Here is a 19,400-nt window from a genome sequence, read left to right on the forward strand (position 1 = left end):
AAAGCAGATATAGAGGAAAAACCTTGGATATCAATTCAGAAGACCTGAGTTTGAGTTTTGGGTTTGTGATTCCAGGCATTTCGCCCCTCTGAACCTCACTTTGCTGCTCTGTAGAATGGGGGCAGTAATAACATTTGTGTTACCTACCTCATCAGGTGGTTGTGAAGATCAAATGAAATAACAGATGTTAAGCATTTTTTTAATACTAATGTAAATGAATGTTAAGTGATAGATGATGATAAAACCATCTTGGCCTGGTGGATGGAGAACCAACCTTGGAGCCAGGAAGATTTATGGCATGGTGTAATACAAATTGGATTCGTTCAAATCCTGTTTATTCGACTATCTGTGATCTTGGTTAAATTACTCTATGTCCTTGGACCCTAATTTCCTTATCTCTAAAATGGATCTGGACCAGATGACTTTTGAGGATCCTTCTGATTTTTAATCTTTATACCTGTAAACCTGAGTTTAAGTACTTCCTTTGACACAAACTAACTTCATAACCGCGGGGAAGTCTTGTGTTCCAGACTGCTTAGGCTCCAGGACTATAAATTGCAGAATAGTTACTGATCTGAATTGGTAAAGGGAGTTTTTTCACCTTTACAATAAAATCACAGGCTTGGCCAAAAAAAAAGTATGTGTACATATACATATACATACATATATTCACATGCATATATTCATACATGCATATATACGTACACTTGTATATGTATATGTGTATATACATATCTGTGGAGGGGGGAAGAGAGAGAGATATGGAAAGCTTACAATCTAATCAGGGACCCAAAGGAGTCTCAGAGGAAAGAGAGAGACAGATTACTTTTCTCTTGTGGGGGTCAAGGAAGATTTCATAGAAGGAAGAAAGGAAGTAACCAAGCATTTAGTAAGCACCAGCTGTGTTCTAAACTTTTCCCAATATCTTATTCAATCCTCCCAACAACCTTAGGAGACAGGTGCTATTATTTTATTTATTGTTGAGGAAACTGAGTCAAACAGAGGTTAAGTGACTTTCCTAGGGTCCCAGAGCTTGAAAGTATCCAAGGTCAGATTTGAACTCAGGCTTTTCTGACTCCAGAGCCAATACTCTTATCTACTTTGCTACCTAGCTGCCTCACATGTGGAAATAGAAAAGAACTCTAATAAGATGCTTGAGGAGGAGGAAAAATAAGTGATCTTAATATAGTATTCTAATATTTGCAACGCTGTATACATGTTATATGTATACCTGTGTTATAAGTGAGGGTAGCGGCACCCCTCTTCCCTTTCTAAATTTAGCCTTTATTCTTATCCAAGGTGAACTCTGTGCTCCCTGCCCTTTTCTTGAAAGGAAGGGTAGCATATTAGTTAGACTTCTGGACTTGGAGTCAGGAGGCCTCGTTTTAAATAGATTTCCAAATGTATTGTCTCCCCAATTAGAATGTGACCTTCTTGAGAGCCTGGGAACAGGGACAGTCTTTACTTTTCTGTTGGTGTCTCCCGTCCTTAGGGGAGGAATAGCTTTGAATGACAAATGATCAGTTTTGTTTTGAATATCTTGGGTATGAGGTGCCATCAGGATGTTCATGGTGAAATATGTAGCAGCAGGTCATTGAAAATGTGTATTTTGAAATATGATGGGTTTATGAATGAAGCAGATCATAGGTATTTTGGCATTTAAGAATCGTTTGCTGCTAACATTCACAAATTAGAACTAGTTACACAACCATAGACTTCTCACGACCCTCCAGGATCTCCATGAGTTACTCTCCTAGCTTAATGTACTTGCCTTATTTCCCCTCCAAAGCCCAAAGTCACAGAAATGATATAAACTTGATAGATACTCCTTAAGTGATTATCACTGTCAGTTCATGAGATGCCAGGGCCAGCTTGCAAGATCGTTGAGTGAAGCCCAGCTTTTCCATTTGACAGATGCAGAAACTGAGACCCAGAGAGGAGAGGGAAGGGACTTGCCCAAAGTCACAGAGGTAACTGAAAAGAAAAACCCAGAGCTCGGATTCAGATCCAGGACTTCTAAGTCCATATATTTCCATTATGCTCTACTTACTGGCTCTTTTCTTTTTAAAACTTAGAAGCTGATTCTTTGTGGTCATTGTCAAGCCAACTTTTGGTGGGTAGAGTAATAGGTAGGGTTGATAGCTCACAAATTAATTCATATTTTCAAGATACATATACCCTGTACTTTCCTAAATTAATGTTGTAGATATTTGCTCACAGCTAAAATCCCACCTTCTACAGGAAACCCTTCCCAATCCCTCTAAATTCAAGTGCCTTTCCTCTATTGATCTTCCCCACTATGTAACTTCTTTGTAACAAAGTTGTTTGTGTGTTGTTTTTCTCAAGCAGACTATGAGCTCTCCAGGAGCACAGACTGTCTTGATTTCCTTTGTATTCCCAGTGATTAGTTCTGTGCCATACATAGTAAGGTACATAGTAGGTGCCTAATACATTTATTGACTGGCTGGGTTTTGTTTTTTGTGGGGAATTCCTGGGGGGAGTTGTCTAAGACGAAACAAACATATTGCAAGGAAACCATCCTTACTTGTTATTTGTTTCTTTAAGATTCTTAATGTTTATTTCTTTCTTCCATAATTTTTTTAAAAGATAATTTTAGCGATCTGGGAAAGAAAAATGCGTCAAGAGCTTTTCAAATCTACATCTCTTCTGTAATGGGGGTGATGCTTATCTTGTTGAGTAGAGAAAATTACTTTAAATGTGTTCTCCTTCAGTTGAAGAAACTGCCACTAACTCAAATTGACATATAGCAATAGAGGCTAAAGAGAAAGCCAGGAATATCACAATCTGACCATAATCCAGAAATCTGACTTTAGCTGGTAGTTTGTCTCTGTCCTCATGAAATCGTTTACTGAGCTGGCGGCCGAGGAATGATTGAATTTCCCTTTTTCTCCTTCCCCGTCTGACCGTGATGCTGCCTGATTCAGTCATCATCAAACTCTGAGATGGGGAGGAGGGGGAAAGAGGAGAAAAGGGGACCTGGGTAATGGAGATCCTAGTTCATCACCTCCAGGATATTGCGAGAGTTTCCTGTATCTGGATGTTTCAGGAAGTATAAAATGCAGATGTCAACAGTAAAATCAACAAAAATAAAATTCTCCATATTTGTTTTTATTATAAAGCCTCTGTAAACTGTAAAGTTTATAAAGTACTCTCCTCACCACAGCCATAGGTGGTATCATTCAACCAGCAAGCCTTTATTAAGTGCTTACTATGGACCAGGCTGAGGGTTGCATAAAGACAAAAGCAGAACCAGCCCCTAACCTCAAGGGGCTTATGTTCTAACAGGGAGACAGATACACTAACATAGATAAATATAAAACACGTACAGAAAGATAACTTTGAAGAGAAAGGAACTAATAGTAGCTCAGGGAGGCAAGAAAGCCCTCGTATAGGAGGTGGCTGTTGAGCTTTGGCTTGATGGAAACTAGTATTGTTATACCCATTTTACAGGTGAGGAAGCTATGGTTCAGAGACACTGTTTGCCCTAGTTCACATTGGCAGAGTCAGGACTTGAACCCAGGTCTTTTGACTTTATAACCAGTGCTCTTAACTGCTGAAATGTTAAGAATATGTGCTAGTGATTTTATTTGTTATTTGTCTCTGTTTAATCCCCCTAGATAATTAAAACATACTAGTTGAAGATACATATTTTAAGAAGTTAGAGAAGGATATTTTTGGTGAAAGACATATTTCTGTATGTAACTTAGAGTATTCCTAAAAATTAATGTACCTCAATATTGGATGTATCTGTTGGGTTCATGTTGTAGTCAAATAATGACATCCTTCTTAGTATATCTGGGTGGATAGGTGGAGAGATAGACAAACAGCATGTTTAAAGTGCTTACTGTGTGCCACACATTGTGGATGGGAAGCAGTACAAGACAGAGGCAACGCAGGACAGTGAAATGGGCACCAGACCAGGAGTTAAGAGACATGGATTCAAAACTGGCCGCATCACTTGCTAGTGGTGCAGTCTTGACCAACTGACCCAAAATGCCCAACATGTCTCTGGACCTCTGTTCCTCATTTCTAAAATGTGGGGGCTGAATTAGATGATTTCTGAGTTTCCTTCCATTTCTTAATCTATACAACAATCTATTTTTCCCTCATTCATATATTCTTTCTCTCTATCTCTGTCTCTCTCTCTGTCTCTCTGTCTCTCTCTCTGTCTCTCTCTTTCTCTCCATCTCTCTCTCCCTTTCTCTCTCTCTCTCTCCTTTATCCAAAACTTCCTCTTTTCTCCTCAAGATTCCTGCATCCCTTCCCCCTCTGAAGAGGATCTCATATCCAACTTTATAGAGAAAATAGAAACAAACTCTAAACTTCCGCTTCTCCTCCTCTCATTTTTCAAAAACCTTCAACATCATCCCTCCCATTCTCTCCTCCTTTGCTTCAGCCTCTGATAAAGGGACTTTTCTCCTGGCCAAGGCCAACCCTTCTACTTGTGCTCTTTATCTAATTTGTCCTGGATATTGCCCCTTTAATCATCTCCCTTTCCTTCTCTTCACCATCCCTCCCTTCCCTTTCCCTATCTACTGGCTACCTAAAAACATACCAAGGTCTCTTCTGTCTTTAAAAAAACAACAACCTTCAGTTGATCCACTAAGCTGCCGTCCTAGATCCCTTCTTTCTTTAACAACCAGACTCCAAGAAGGAAGCTATCTATACTTATGCCCACTTCTCCCATTGACTCCTCAGCCCTTTGTGTAATGTTGCTTTCGAACTCCTCACCCAACTGAAATTGCTCTCTCTAAATAATTAATAATCTCTTTGTTGGCAACAATGGCCCCATTGCAGTGCCCATGCTTCTTAACATCTCTCCAGGATTTGATTTTGTTAACCTCCTAACTATTATCTTTTCCCAGGTTTTCATGACAATGTTCTTTGCTGATTTCCTCCTACTTTTCTGACATCTGTTTCATGGTACCCTTTGATGAATCATCTATATCCCAACCCCAAACCATGGTTATCATGAGTAATCAGATGCCTTGGCCACAGTCATACATGGAATTAAGTGTGTAGTAGAGTTGCAATTTGAGTTCATATCTTTTTATGACAAATCCAGCATTCTTTCAATTGCAAGAATCAATGGAAAGTCACCCAGTTTTATAAACTTGAGGTCATCCTTGTGTCTTCCTTCTCCTTTACTCCATATCCTATCAGTTACCAAACCTTGTTTCCTCCTCTACTATATATCTTGTATCCATCCCCTTTATTTATTTACACAGCTTGTATTTAAGGTTAGACCCTCATCATTTCTTAACTGAACTGTTACAATGACTTTATTTGGATTCCCAACTTCTGTTCTCTCTTCTCTGCATTTCATTTAACACAAAGTGGCCAGAGTAACCCTCCCAAAACACATCTGACCACATCATTCTCCGTGTTAAGAATCTTTGTTGACTCCCTATTGCCTCTAGGATAAAATATAAAATCCTCCAGCTGACATTTCTGTTGTTGTTCAGTCATTTCAGTTGTGTCCAACTCTTCTTGACCCCATTTGGGGTATTCTTGGCAGAGATACACTACAGGTTGGCCATTTCCTTCTTCAGCTTATTTTATGGATGAGGCAAATCAGGTGAAGTGACTTGCTCAGGGTCACACAGCTAGTAAGTATCTGAGACCACATTTGAAGAGTCTTCTTGACTCTAGGTATAGTGCTTGTATACTATAGCACCACCTAGCTGCCCATTTATAGCCATTCACAATTCAGTTTCAACTTAACTTTTCCAGACCTAGTTCACATTCTCCATCATGCACCAAACTGGCTTGTTTAGCCAATATGTAGCTGTATGTAGCCAAGACTTGGTATCTAGATGGCCTGCCCTGTACCTCTGCATAGATGGACCCACATTACTGGAATGCCCTTCTTCCTCATCTTGTTCTCTTACAGTAGAATTCCTGTCTTCTTTCCATACTCATCTCATATGCCGCCTCCTAGAGGATGCCTTGCCTAATCCTCCTAGCACTTACTCTCTCTCTTTTCTCCTGTATTTATTGGTAACTATGGTCAGACAGTTGGACCTGTCTGTTGATTTGTGATATGTATGTTGATTATGGTCAGACAGAGAAAGCCCATGTCTGTTGATCTTTGATTTCTTTGTATTTTCTCTGAAGTTAAGGGTGTTGACTCCCCTGAACTAGGTGAATGATATATGTGCTTGATTGTGATTGTTAACCCTTCAAAAGTTGTCTTTGCTTTCATGAATGCAGATCTAAGAATCTGTGATATTAGCCCCCCCCCCCCGTGTATGCTGGGGTGCTTTTACAGCTTATATGAGGATCAAGTGAAATAATAATTGTAAGGTGCTTAGCATAGTGCCTGGCACATAGTAGGTACAGTATAAATGTTAGCTATCATTATTATTATTAACTAATTTTAATTAACAACATACAATCATGTTTTGCATTCATTGTTTTTATCTTTTTGTGAAATTAAAGCCCATAAAACTTTAATACCTAAAGTATATGATTAGTGTCAATTTAAGAAAATTTCTCATGAATTCTTTTTTTGCACCCTCATTTCTTTTACTACTGTTTATTTTATACCTTTCTAAATCTTGGCCATGCTTTTCCCTGTTTCCATCCCACCCCATCCCCAAATCCCTCCCCTACAACTCCCCCTTACCATAATGTCTTTTGGGCGTAGACCACAACTTGCATGCCAGGCAAGTGTAGCAAGTCGCTTAACCTCAGCTAGTTCATGAATACATGGATGGCATTTGTGGAATAGTACTACATGTTTTAGACTGACTTTACTCTTATGTCCTCTACACCATGTTTATTGAGTAGAATTGCCACATCAGAGAAGGCTTATCTACAGGAAGAAAGGAAGGAAGGCTCATGAAAGATTAGAAAAAACATTATTCTCTCCTCAAGAAGTCTACAACACTGCCTTCCTAAGTAAGCTTTCCTAGAAATCATCTAGCTTGAACTTTTCACTTTCCCTCAAAATCTCAGAATCTCAGAATTGGAAGGGACTTCAAAGGTTATTTAGATCAACCTGTCCTGGATCAGAATGTCTCCTCCAGTGGAGCTGACAAGTGACCACCTCGGCCTTACTGGAAGACCTCTAGTGAGGAGGGAGCTTTCTCAGGCACCCCCACTGAGGTCAGTACATGGGGCCATGGATAAAGCCCTGGCCTTGGAAATCAGAAAGACCCAAGTTCAAATCCAGCTTCAGATACATACTAGCTGTGTGATCCTGGGCAAGTCACTTCACCTTGGCCTCCTCAGTTTCATTAACTGTAAAATGAGAATAATGATAGTGCCTACCTTCCCAGGGTGATTGTGAGATAACATGCTTATTTCCTTCCTCCTTTCATACTCCACTTTTGGATAGTTCTAATTTTTAGGAACAATTTTGACCCTTTGCTCTCTGTTTTACCTTCAGGGATTTAAGAAGGATGAACATTTCTAATCCTTTTTCATTATAGGTCTTCAGTGACTTAAAGAGACCTAAACTGTCTCCAAAAACTGAATCTCTTGGTGACTCTGGAGAGGAAATGCATTTATTATGAATATCATATAATTCTATATTTCCATCTGTTAGGTTTAGTGATGCTATCTCTCGTATGCATATATACACATCCTTTCTCATTTTCAAGAAGCATGTAAGCAGATAACTGTTAGTCACCAAGAAGTCCAGTTGCTAAGCAATAAAAGTTTATTCTCTGCCAAGGTATCAGACTCTCTGATGAGCCTGATTCGGTTTAGTCATTTGTTGAGCAGGAAGGGAAAACTTAAGGCAAGTCATTATTATTTCAAGTTGGTGCTTAAGGGATTTTAAACTTTTTTTCTAGAAGCCATTCAAATCTGAATTAAATGTTTTTATTACATAAATTTAATATCAGAGTTATATTATGTATGTTGTTGTTCAGTTGTTTCATGACCCCATTTAGGATTTTCTTGGCAAAGATACAAGAACGGTTTTGTCATTTCCTTCTCAGCTCATTTTACAGATGCAAAAACTAAAGCAAACAGAGTAAAGCGACTTGCCCAAGGTCACACAACTAGTAAGTGTCTAAGGTCTCATTTGAACTCAGGCCTTCCTGCCTCCGGTCCCAATGCTGTATCCACTGGGTCACCTTCCTGTTTGTCCTTTTTGCTATTCTGAACTGACTACAAAGTAGCAAAGCAGTTAAAGACAGGAAATCAACTTTGAAATTTCTAGTTTCTAAGTTAGTGCCACAAGTGTAATGTTATGGAAATTTACAATTAAGTTTCCATTAAGAAAACTCTGAAAGCTTAAGAAACATTAGACTGGTTTGTTTGAGTACAGCCCTTAGTAGATAAATATGTGCTTTGGCAGCTTAAATGAAGTTAAGGCATTAGATTAACTAGGACAATGCTCTTGTAAAATTCCATTTGTAGTTCTTGCGTTTATTCAGAAGAGACAAATCAATAATAGAGAAGAAAACAGATTTAGATTTTCTTTCTTATGCTTTCATTGTTGGTGGTGATGGTGGTGGATTTTTTTTTCTGTGATCTATGCATAGACTAGGTTATTACCTTACTATATAAAATAGACATACTTCATATTTGCTTTCTTATTATTAATGTGAAAAGTGCTTTAAAACCCTCGATGAAACATGCTCTAGTATTTTTATGATACCTCTCCAGCAGCATCATAATCATAATTAATATGAATCACATAAATAAAGCCTGTCTGACATGGACATACAATAGTAACTTTTTAAATTCAGAATGTTCATATTGTTTTTTGTTTTATTTTTTTTTTTGAAGAAGGAAAAGTTGTATGATTAGAGACTTTATCAGATTGTCTTGTTAATTGTACGGTATGTCATTGGGGTGTTTCACTCCATGAAACTTCACTAGAAAAGAATAGCTGGAGTCTGAACAAGGTGCCTAATGTTCACCTATCTAAAGCCTAAATCTTCTGGATCCGGGCCTTCCTTAGTAAGCTCTGCATGGTCACAGTAAAATTTGTTTTTGTAGGAAAAGCAAGGCTTCTTCTACTGCCACAATTTTATTTGAAAACACATTGGCATAGAAACAGGAAGACCATTTTCTTGTTTTTTTGCATATAACATGCCTGAGTTAACCTGTCTAGGGACAGCTTGAGGAAATAGGTCAGAGAGAGAGATGTAAAGGTCTGAGAAAAATCTGCCTGAAACATTTAGTTATGCCTTTCCTTACGATTATGATAATTATTGAGCATCTGGGCAGCTAGGTGACACATTATTGGGCCTGGAGTCAGAAAGAACTGAGTTCAAATTTTACTTCAGACACTTCCTAGCTGTGTGACCCAGGGCGAGTCACTTCACCATGTTGCCTCAGTTCCTCATCTATAAAATGAGATGGAGGAGGAAATGGCAAAACACTCCATTATCTTTGCCAAGGAAACCCAAAAGATGAGACCACAGAGTTGGATATGACTGAAATAACTCAACAACACAGTTTACACAGTGCTTTAAGTTTTGCAAAGCATTTTACAAATTTTATTTCATTTAATCCTCACAATAACTCTTAGAGGTAGGTTCTGTTATCTCTAATTTACAGACAAAGAAACTGAGGTAGACAGAAGTTAAATGAACTGCCCATCATTACACAGTAAGTGCCTGAGGCTGAATTTCAACTAGGTCTTTCTGACTCCAGGTCCAGCACCCTAACCAGTTGTACCACCTTTTCACCTAAAATGGCCATTGCAATGTTAGTTTTGTGACATGATCAAAGAAGACATTAATAAAACTTATTTTTAAAATGTTAGTTCTTGAAACGTAGAAACCACTACTGAGTGTGAAGTTTTCCATCACTGGTAGCTTACTACGGTGTCATGTGTGGATTAGATGGCAGAATTTAGGTTATATATTTTATAGCTGTCTCTACATAAGACCAATTGTTTCTAAATTGTTACAGATTAGGAAGTATAGGGGGCATTGTGTATTTTTAAGATGAATATCTTAAAAATAGTAGCTTTGGAGCTATTGAAAACAATAGCACAACAGATACCAGCATGTATGTACAAGCCAACGTTATGGAAATAGAGTAAGTCAAAAGCAATCCCTGTAGTAGGTGAAGGAAAGTTTTCTGGACCTTTTCATCCTGGCATTTCAAACAAACAAACAAACAAACATTTCTCAATGCTAATCTCCTAGCTGGTCACCTACATCTGGATCACTCTTTTGTTGTTGTTTTTTTCCAAATGGAAAGGGTTTCCAGTTACTAGTCCCAGACCTTCCTTTCTCATGCTACCTTTTCTTTAAATATAATAATATTCAAATACTTGAGTATTGCATCAATTAGCTCCTCTTTTTCACAAAGAAATCATTTTAATCTTATATATCTTGTATGTATCATCTTTTCAATGTGGTAAGGGAATTTTATTCATTATGCTTAGCTTTAAAAGAAATCAATGTTGTATTAATTTATTTCAACTAAAAAATGCATTTTAATAAAGCAAACACATTCTTTTCATTCTCTTCCAACTGAGAGCAGAAGTTAATGTGAAAAGAATATTGAATGTCTCCAGTTTCTAGGCTAAGACCTTCCCTTCTTGTGCTACCTTTTCTTTACATAGTAATGCTCACTTGAATATTACTGAAATGTATTTTTTTAGTTGAAATAAATGAATACAGCATGACTCTCCTTGAAAGCTAAGTGCCATAGATGAAATTCTCCTAACACATTTAAACTATGATACCCGCAAAATATACAAAAGATAAAAAATATTTTGTTTTAGGTCCATCAAAAAGCTTTTCTTAAGCACCAGATACTTTTCTAGGTGCTAGGGGATGCTCTTATTTCATGTTGAATAGCAATAGTTGACCCATGTTTATTGAACAGATATTTGTTGACCACCTGCTATGTACAAGGCATTGTATTAGTCATTGTGGGACAACAACCTCACAGAGCTTGCCTCCTAATCAAAGGGAAAATGTATGCATACAGTATAATACAAGGTAACTAGGTGACAGTGCCACTGAATTGTACCTTGGTCAGGCTACATCCGCAATATTGGTTTCAGTTCTGCAGTCCATATTTTAGGAAATTACTAAATAGTAATTGTTTCTCTTTTACCCAGGAACCCTGAGGGTCTTCCCTTCCCGGTTTGCTTTTTTTTTTTTTTTTTTTATTAAAGGGGCCATCCCTTGAGTAACTACTTAAAGAGACCTGTTCACTGTATTTGTATTGAGTGTATCTCACTCAAAGTAAGAATGTGATCAGACCTTAGCCTGAAAGGTCCAGGGTCTCCCATTGCATCCTGGGCAGTCTCCAGTCATCCTGATGAATCTGACCACTGAACTCAGATGGCTCAGGAGAAGAGAATGAGGTTGGTGACCTTGCACAGCCCTCCCTCACTCATATCAAAGTCAACTGCAAGTCATGTCATCATCTTGATGTCAGGTCCTGTGGTCCTCTTTGAGAAGGAAAGACAAATACAACCACAACCACCACCACATTTTAGGAGGTATGTTTAAAAGTTGGAATATATCCATATTAGTAAGTTGACTCAAAGCATGTCATCTGTGGTATACTTGTTTGTCTTAGAAGAGAGAGAATTTAGGGATGACATGGTTATTTCAACAAAGTGCCATGATGTACTGAAAAGAATTCAGAATTAAGAGACAGAGGAGCTGGGTTCCAATTCCACTTCTGCCATACTACTTCAAGTGATCTTAGGCAAATAATTTAATCTCTCTAGGCTCCAGTATCCTTATCTGTGAAGTGACAGGGTAACTTCCTTCCAGTTCTAAATAAATGAATTCATGATCCTTTGAAACATTTGAGAAGTTGTCATGTGGAAGAGAGAAAGAAGACTTTCTTCTGCTTAGCCCCAGATGGTAGAACTAGAGCCTCTTGATGGAAGTTATAGCAAGGCAGATTTTAGCTCAGCATCAAGAAATTCCTAAAAAGTAGTAGCGTTGTCTAAAAATGAAACTATGTGCCTCAGTAGAATGAGTTAACCTCACTGGAGGTCTGCTTGTAGAAATGTTCTGGAAGGAAATTAATGCTTCAGATATAAGCAAGTCCAATTTGAACCTCTGAGGTTCTAATTCCCATATATTATGTATTTTAGAAGGAAAATCTGAGAGGTACTCAAAGTACAACAAAAGGGTAATTCAACAGTCTTTCAATTAAGTTTATACTTCCATTTTATGTATATTAGTAATAAGATTTAGCAATTACTTTCCAGGTTTTCCCACTGTCAATTAATTTTATCCATCTTTCATTCCTGTAAGTAGATCTACAGTGGCCTAGCAAAATAGGATACATTTGAAATATAAGAGAATAGGAAAAAAACAAACTCAAAACTCTGAAGTAACAGGATTTGGAATATTCATAATTTCTGTTAAGGAATCATAGGGCATAGAATAAGTATATAGTCAGCTAAGGAGTAGAAATTATTTTCATGTATATTACTGAATATTGAAGTTTTATCATATTGCTTTTTCCCCCAAATTACAAAATTAAATAATCTATTCATTTCCTCAAGAAAATTTTACCTAGAAGATAAGTGAAAAATCTAATGTTAAAAATTAGGAATTTAACCTGTGCATGGTCCCTTTGCCTGAATATATTGCCAAAGATTCACAAAATTTTCCTAAAAGTGTGATAGGTGGAAAAAAGATAAGTATGAAACTCTTAAGTCGGTAAATACAATTCATTCAGGAGTTAGTAAATAAAACAGCTAGGAATAATACTTGTTTGAATGAAGAGAATGTTGTTTTATTTTCAAAATATGAAGATCTTTCTTTATAGCCAGAAGTAAAACCTTTATTATTGTGTGGCACTAGCTTTCTTTAAAAAGATACATGGAATTTCTGTGGATATTTATTGAACATTCTATTGATGAAACATAATCAGAATGTCTTTTCAACTAGAGTTAGTTCTTAAAGACAGAATATGATAAGGAATAATGAGTAATTTATGAAGAAAGTAGAAAAAGATAAAAAGTTTATGCTACGAGGTCATCTTTCCATTTTTCTCTGTGGAAACACTCTTTCTAGGATCACTCCCTTAACTCTCATTGGTGCTGTAACATTGTGTCCCAAGAAGGACAGCTATTGCTGCTCTCAGGAATCCTGGAAGTAACCCTTGGGGTGGATACCCTGCTGATGCTGTAGCTCAGAAAGCACCCACTGGTGTGCTTGATCTTAACAACCAGCAAGTAGACTCAAATAGCTTTGTAGAAAAGGCATTTACTCAAATGGGATAGCAAAAAACAGTAGTTACAAAGCATTTCCTTCCAAACTTGGGGTCTACAACATAAATATACAGAGTCTGTAGGGGAAAGAATGGGAACAAACCTACAATACAATGGTAGTGAGGCACAGCTGTAGGGAACACCTGTGGCCAGTATAACTCATTACCTTGCAACTATGAGGCCCCAACTTCCTTTGTGTCTGTGGAAGAACCTCTTGAAGTTGACTGTGGGTATGGCATCACTGACAGAGGAGTCACTCCATGGCATCAGTGGCATAGGTTGTTCTCCTATGACACCTCAGCTGGGTCAAGCCACTCTTAGGCTGGGTCAAACAGGTTGCTCAGCTGTAGAGCAGCTTCTTCTCACCAGATTCAGTTAATGCTGGATTGAAACGTGCAAGTCATTTGGCAGCTGGGATGCTATCAAACTGGGCTAAGAAACTCAATCAGCCACTGAATGCTGGCTTCCCGGGCTCAGCTGCAGAGCTTTTTACAAGGTTTGGTGTCTCTGTTGGACAAGTCCATCCAGTGGACTCTCTGGATGTGTTCTTCAATGAGCAATTATATTCTTCATCACCTTTAGCTGCTGAACATTGTTGCTTTTTTCAGCTGGGTGTTGCAGGGCATTTTTCAGCTGGGGTGCTTTGACACTTTTAGGAGGGGCAGTGACCCCAAATCTTGATTCTTGAGTTTCATCACCTTTTGATAAGAGAGGATAATGATCTAATGTCTTCCATTCAATAATGCTTCTCATGTCAGAAGTGGCTTCTGTCAATAAGAGACTCCATTTTTATTTATGGTGATCAGCCAGTTGTATTTTTCCAAATTTCCATTGGAAATTTATTCAAATGAGTGGCTGGGAACAAAGCTATTGAAACAATATGTACCCTGGAGCAAGTCTATATAAGGAAGTGCAATTAAGCTATTCAAGCCTCAGAACCTTTCTGAAATATAGAACACTTCCTTTATATCTCAAAAGACTTCTTTCATTTCAGTCTTTTTCTTTTTGGCCTGTTAGACCCCCAGTTTTGTAGAAGACTAAAAGGGACACAGGGTAGCCAGGTAATGCAGTGGACAGAGTGCCGGGTCTAGAGTCAGAAAGACTCATTTTCCTGAGTTGAAATCTGGCCTCAGACACATACTAGCTGTGTGGCCATAAGCAAGTCATTTAACCTTTTTGGCCTCAGTTTCCTCATCTGTAAAATGAGTTGGAGGAGGAAATGGCAAACCACTCCAGTATCTTTGTCAAGAGAACCCCACATGAGGTCACAAAGAGTCAGATATGCTTAATCAACAAAACCAAAGGGGGCACAGTCTTACATCAGCAGCAGTCACCGACTTATTTATTATGGTATTTTATTCAGTTTGCAGACTTGTAGTTGAAGTAAGACATGAATAACATAGATATTCATTCATCCATTCATTTAATAAACATTCAGCATCTACTATGTGCCTTGCATTGGGCTTGATATTGAAAATAGACAAAAATGAAGCAGTTCTTGGCTGTCCAGGACAAGTTGAATGATGAAAGAATTTCATCTATTAAATAATGAAAAATTTCAGTGTTTGAAATCTGTAAGAACTGGGAATATCAAAGGTAGAGAAGCAACTAGCTGGAGTTAACTCATATGACTTTTAGGTATCTGAAAAGTTGCTATATAGAGGATAGTTCCATGTCCAATAAAGAAGGATTTAGTCTAGAGCAAAGATGTTTCCTGATTTGAATGGTTGTAAAACATCTAAATTCTCTCCCAAGGAGATTATAGAATTATTCTTTTCTGAAGAGGATTAACCACCCAAGGGTCTTTTGTGTCCAGAATGGTGTAGGTGGGCTGACCTAGAGCTCCCTCAAGGTCAGCAGGATGCAAAGAGCAGCTAGAAAGTAACAAAATTCATTCTGGTGTGTGCCTTGCATAATCAGTATCATACCTCATACTTGTGAATTAATGAGATAGGTAGTCTGGGTAAAAAATATAGTGCAGACTTCCTATCCTCTGTTGGCTAAAAAGGTTGTCACTGAAAAGATAGTCTGATTTCATCAACAGCGTAAGGAGTATTGTAACAGACTTGGCAAATACAATGACTGTCTTGGAATTTTAAAATTGATTTAAAGATCACTCCTTTTCTGAGCACCACCTCAGTATAAAATAGGCAAAAGTTTAAAAAAAAGGTCATTTTAAAATTAAAAAAGTTAATTTTGCTGTGGTTTCTTCTTACTCTTCTCCACAAATTTTTTGAGTTGTGATGCTTTTATTAGCAGTCTTTTGTTAATGATTAAGACTTAGCAAATCTTGTTGAAAAGTAATGGTAAGTAAATGTATCCTGCTCTTCAGTGTTCTCTTAGAAATGATCTTTGAAGGTAAAGGACATGTTTTAGAACAACTAGTTCCCAAATAATTATGTCTCAAGTATCATTTGACACTTGGTTGCAAAATATCCCCCAAATTAATAGAAAGAATTTTCACTCAACATAGAAACAAGATATTATGAAAAAAGAACATTAAAAGATTACAGGGTTAATTGAAGAAGTAGGAGTATTTTGTTCCTTCTCAGCCTTTTATTTTAAATTCATATTAATTTATTAACTTGTAATTCTCATGCAGTTTCTAAATGTACTTTTGGGAAGCATCATTTCATATTTTGAAGTAAATGGCTAGTTGAAGTAAAAGTGTTTAATTCATATGAGAATGACTTATAGAAAAGATTTCAAATCCAGTGAGTTTGAAGTAGCGTGAACTGGAATGATAATGTGAGTGATTGGGGCAAGAGAGAAGTGGGTTGTTTTTTGTTAATGTGAATCCAACCCTCCTCCCCCATTCCATATGATTTTGTGTATATTTTTAAATTTACTTATCTGCGTACATGTTGTTTCCTTCCGAAGGAATATTGGAAGCACCAGCAAAAACCCAATTGCTTCTGAAGGCAGGGACGATTTTCTATTTTGTGTTTCTTCCTACGTAGCCTGTTTCCAACACATAGTACCTTCTTTAATAAAATGCTTGCTGAATGACTAAATGAGTTGTAAGACATTGCACTCATTTCTGGCAGAGGGGCTACAAGCACTTACCAATGAGTGAATTACTTGAGACAAAATAAAATAATTAGATTGACATAAAATAAACGTTGCAAATTTTTATATCCTTAAAAACCTTCTATGTACCATTTTCTTCTTTAGCTGAAATTATTTTATATAATTTGTCATTGAGATCCAAAAATTTTGACTCATATTCTTTATTTCTTCATCATGAAATCACATTTTTATTGCATTGAATTGATCAATAAACATTTATTGAGGGCCTACTATGTGCCAGGTGCTCTGCTAAGCACTGGAGATCCTAAAAGTAGCAAAAAACAGTCTCTGCCTTCAATTATCACTTTCATGGGTTGCTGAAAGCAAATGGGAGATACAAGCCTAATGGGAGATACAACATCCAAATAGATACAAGCTATATGCAGAATAAAAAGAAAATAATTAACAGAGGGAAGGCACTAGAATTAAGAGGAATTGTAAGCTTCCAGTAAAAGATGGAATTTTCAGTGGGACTTAAAGAAGGCCAGAATATTAAATATATTTTTCAAGAATGGAATATTTTCCCAAGTCTAGCCTTAGGCTGTTTTAGTAATTCATTAACTAATCAGATGATTTGGCAGCCATGGTTTGTCATTTATTAGGGTTGTTTTCTAATTACTGTACTTTCCTTTACACTTTTGTAGAATGGATGCTATTTCATTGTGAACTGGAACGAGCTTTGAAATGCTTGACTTTCCCACACAAACCAGTGTTATGATATCTTTAACAGCCTTGCTCTTTGAGGGCCACAATTTTTGCATATTGTCTTAAAACAGAAGTTCTTAACCTGGGGTCTATAAACTTAGTTTTTAAAAATGCAGACAGTTTTATTCCTTCATTTCAATATGATTAGCTTCCTTTGTACTCTTATGCATTTTATTTTATGCATTTAAAAAAATATTATTTTGAGAAAAGGGGTCCACAGGCTTTACCACACTGCCAAGAGGGTCTGTGATACCTTACCTTGGAGTAATATCCATGCCTAAAAACTACAGAATTAAAAACACAACAGAGAGCAATACATGGGTAGGGCATGAAATCTAGTACTCAGCTGACAAAAAAATTAATAACTTGGGGTGAAATCAGCTCATTCCAGTTTTTATCCAGTCAAAGTCAGATGTCTAAGTCAGTCTAGCTTCCGTAGAAGTTCACACATGACTATGGCTGTCACAAATTGAAACCATATAAACATTATCATTTGTCCTAAGTAATTTGCACGCCACTGGACTGGAAACACTATGCTTATGCTATCAGCTGAATCAGAGTCAGCTTGGTGTAGAGTAGACAGATTATCTCTTTCATGGGTTGCTGAAGCCAAAGAATTTCTCCCCTAATGCAGCAGGCATCATCTGTCACAGAGTAGTACCCAGTCAATTCCCAGGATCATCAGAATATAGGACTTTTGTATGGGGAAAGGATTGTATAAGTTTATCAAGTAAGTAGCTTGCTGAAGAAAGGGTTAGCTAATACAGTCTTCACAATGTTGTCACTATTTTTTATCTAAAAATACACATTGCCACAAAATTTGTATCCACCCTAATCTCTAACCAGTTATTACAGAGGGATTCCCAGACTACTCCCTTCTCCTGGTCTGACTGCTTTCTTAACCCTCTTCCAGGACCCCCTTAGAGGTCCTATCTCTGCTCACTAGGAAATCTTTTGCTCCCTTTCCTGTGACCAAGTACTCCTTTTCTAACCAGCTTCAAAGCATGCTGGTACATTCATTTTGGAGCTTCAGTTACCATCTGTCCGTGAACAATTCTTTATTTCCTCATCTCTCCAGCACTAAAATTCCCTGCTGATCTGCATCCCCAGCTTTTTTTTTTCCCACTAGCATGGGTAAAGAAGATAAAACTTGTTTTCTGCATTCTGGAACTCATCCTCATGCTCAGTTTCTCCATCACTCACCAAGGAAGAGATGTGAGTCATTTTTGACTCCTTGCTATTGGCATTCAAGATATATATTTTATTACTAAAACTTGTCATGTTTGCCTTTTCCAAACATCCCCAACATCTGGCCCTTCATCTCTATCTCAACAGCCAAATCTTTGTTCCAGGCTCTAATCACCTTCCATCTGGACTATTGCACACCATCCTTTCCTTGGCTTCCTGCCTCTTTCACTGCTTCCTTATAATCAATCCTGAATGCAGGTCTTATTTCCCATGTCTTTACCCACTTCAGTTGCTTCCTTAAAATCTTTGGTGTCTGCCTCAGCCCTACAGATTTATGCTCTCACTTGTACATAATTGCAGAGCACTAGTTTTTGATGTAGATAATTACAAATCTGTGGGTATTGTTTACAAATCCTTAAAAACAGAGATTAGTGTCTAAACCAATTTTATTGACCATATGTATTCAAAACACTGGTTTTTCTTAAGTGTACATGAACTATGAGTGATAAACTTAGTCCCTTCCCATGGATGACAAGTCAAAGTGATTCGCAGTGTATTAGCCAATGTCACAGGCTAGGGAAGTGTTGAAAGTATGATCAGAGTGTTAGAAATACTCTTTAAAGCACATTCTCTTGCACACATCTATATACTGACTAGGCTTAAGGAGGAGGGCTTTGGCAAGGCATAATAAAGCAGTAGGAGAGAGTTCCCAAAAGCAAGTAACTGCCTAAAGTTAAATAATAGACAAAAAAAGCAAAATATAATAATTGAGTTAATATTTTGATTGTTCCTAGGCAGAGGATATCACTTTTGTTGGAGTGTACACACTTCAGGGATGGAAGCCCACTCTACAATTCTCAAGTGTCCCTTGTACACAAAATAACAGCCATCAAACTGGTCCAGTAAGCTCATTAAATATCACATTGTTCTGCCAGACAAGGCTCTTGTTTTAGGGCGTGACTAAGACACTGTCACTTCTTGGGCCAGGGGGAGAGAGAGATCGGTCTTCAGGCTCTGGGAGAAGGGTAGAAGATGTTCCCCAGTGCAGATTGTGTCTGATTGTGCTGTATGTTTTATATTTAGGGAAGGCTATAGGCTTTGCCCAACTCACGCCAAGGCCAGGATTCTCAAGGAATTGCTACAGCAATTGAGGAATTCTGAGATGTATTCATGCCAGGGTTAGAAAGCCAGGTGTGAATTCAAGATGCAGACAGTACAGATGCCTGGGTCAGCCAATGGCAGGAAAAGA

At 37.7% G+C, this 19,400-nt stretch overlaps 1 protein-coding gene across 8 annotated transcripts in view; it reads left to right on the top strand.

Annotated features, from left to right (window-relative positions):
• Nucleotides 1–19,400, top strand: part of FRY (FRY microtubule binding protein) — a 566,260-nt gene that overhangs the window by 243,661 nt on the left and 303,199 nt on the right. Inside the window, exon 1 of one of the 8 annotated variants that reach the window (XM_072611869.1) lies at nt 16,440–19,053. The exons of the other annotated variants lie outside the window; for them this stretch is intronic. The gene's annotated coding sequence lies outside the window, so the exon portion shown is untranslated. Of the gene's footprint in view, nt 1–16,439; nt 19,054–19,400 lie in introns of those variants that run through there. 8 annotated transcript variants of the gene reach the window in all.

The sequence above is a fragment of the Notamacropus eugenii genome, chromosome 5 (assembly GCF_028372415.1).
Source record: "Notamacropus eugenii isolate mMacEug1 chromosome 5, mMacEug1.pri_v2, whole genome shotgun sequence".
NCBI lineage: Eukaryota > Metazoa > Chordata > Mammalia > Diprotodontia > Macropodidae > Notamacropus > Notamacropus eugenii.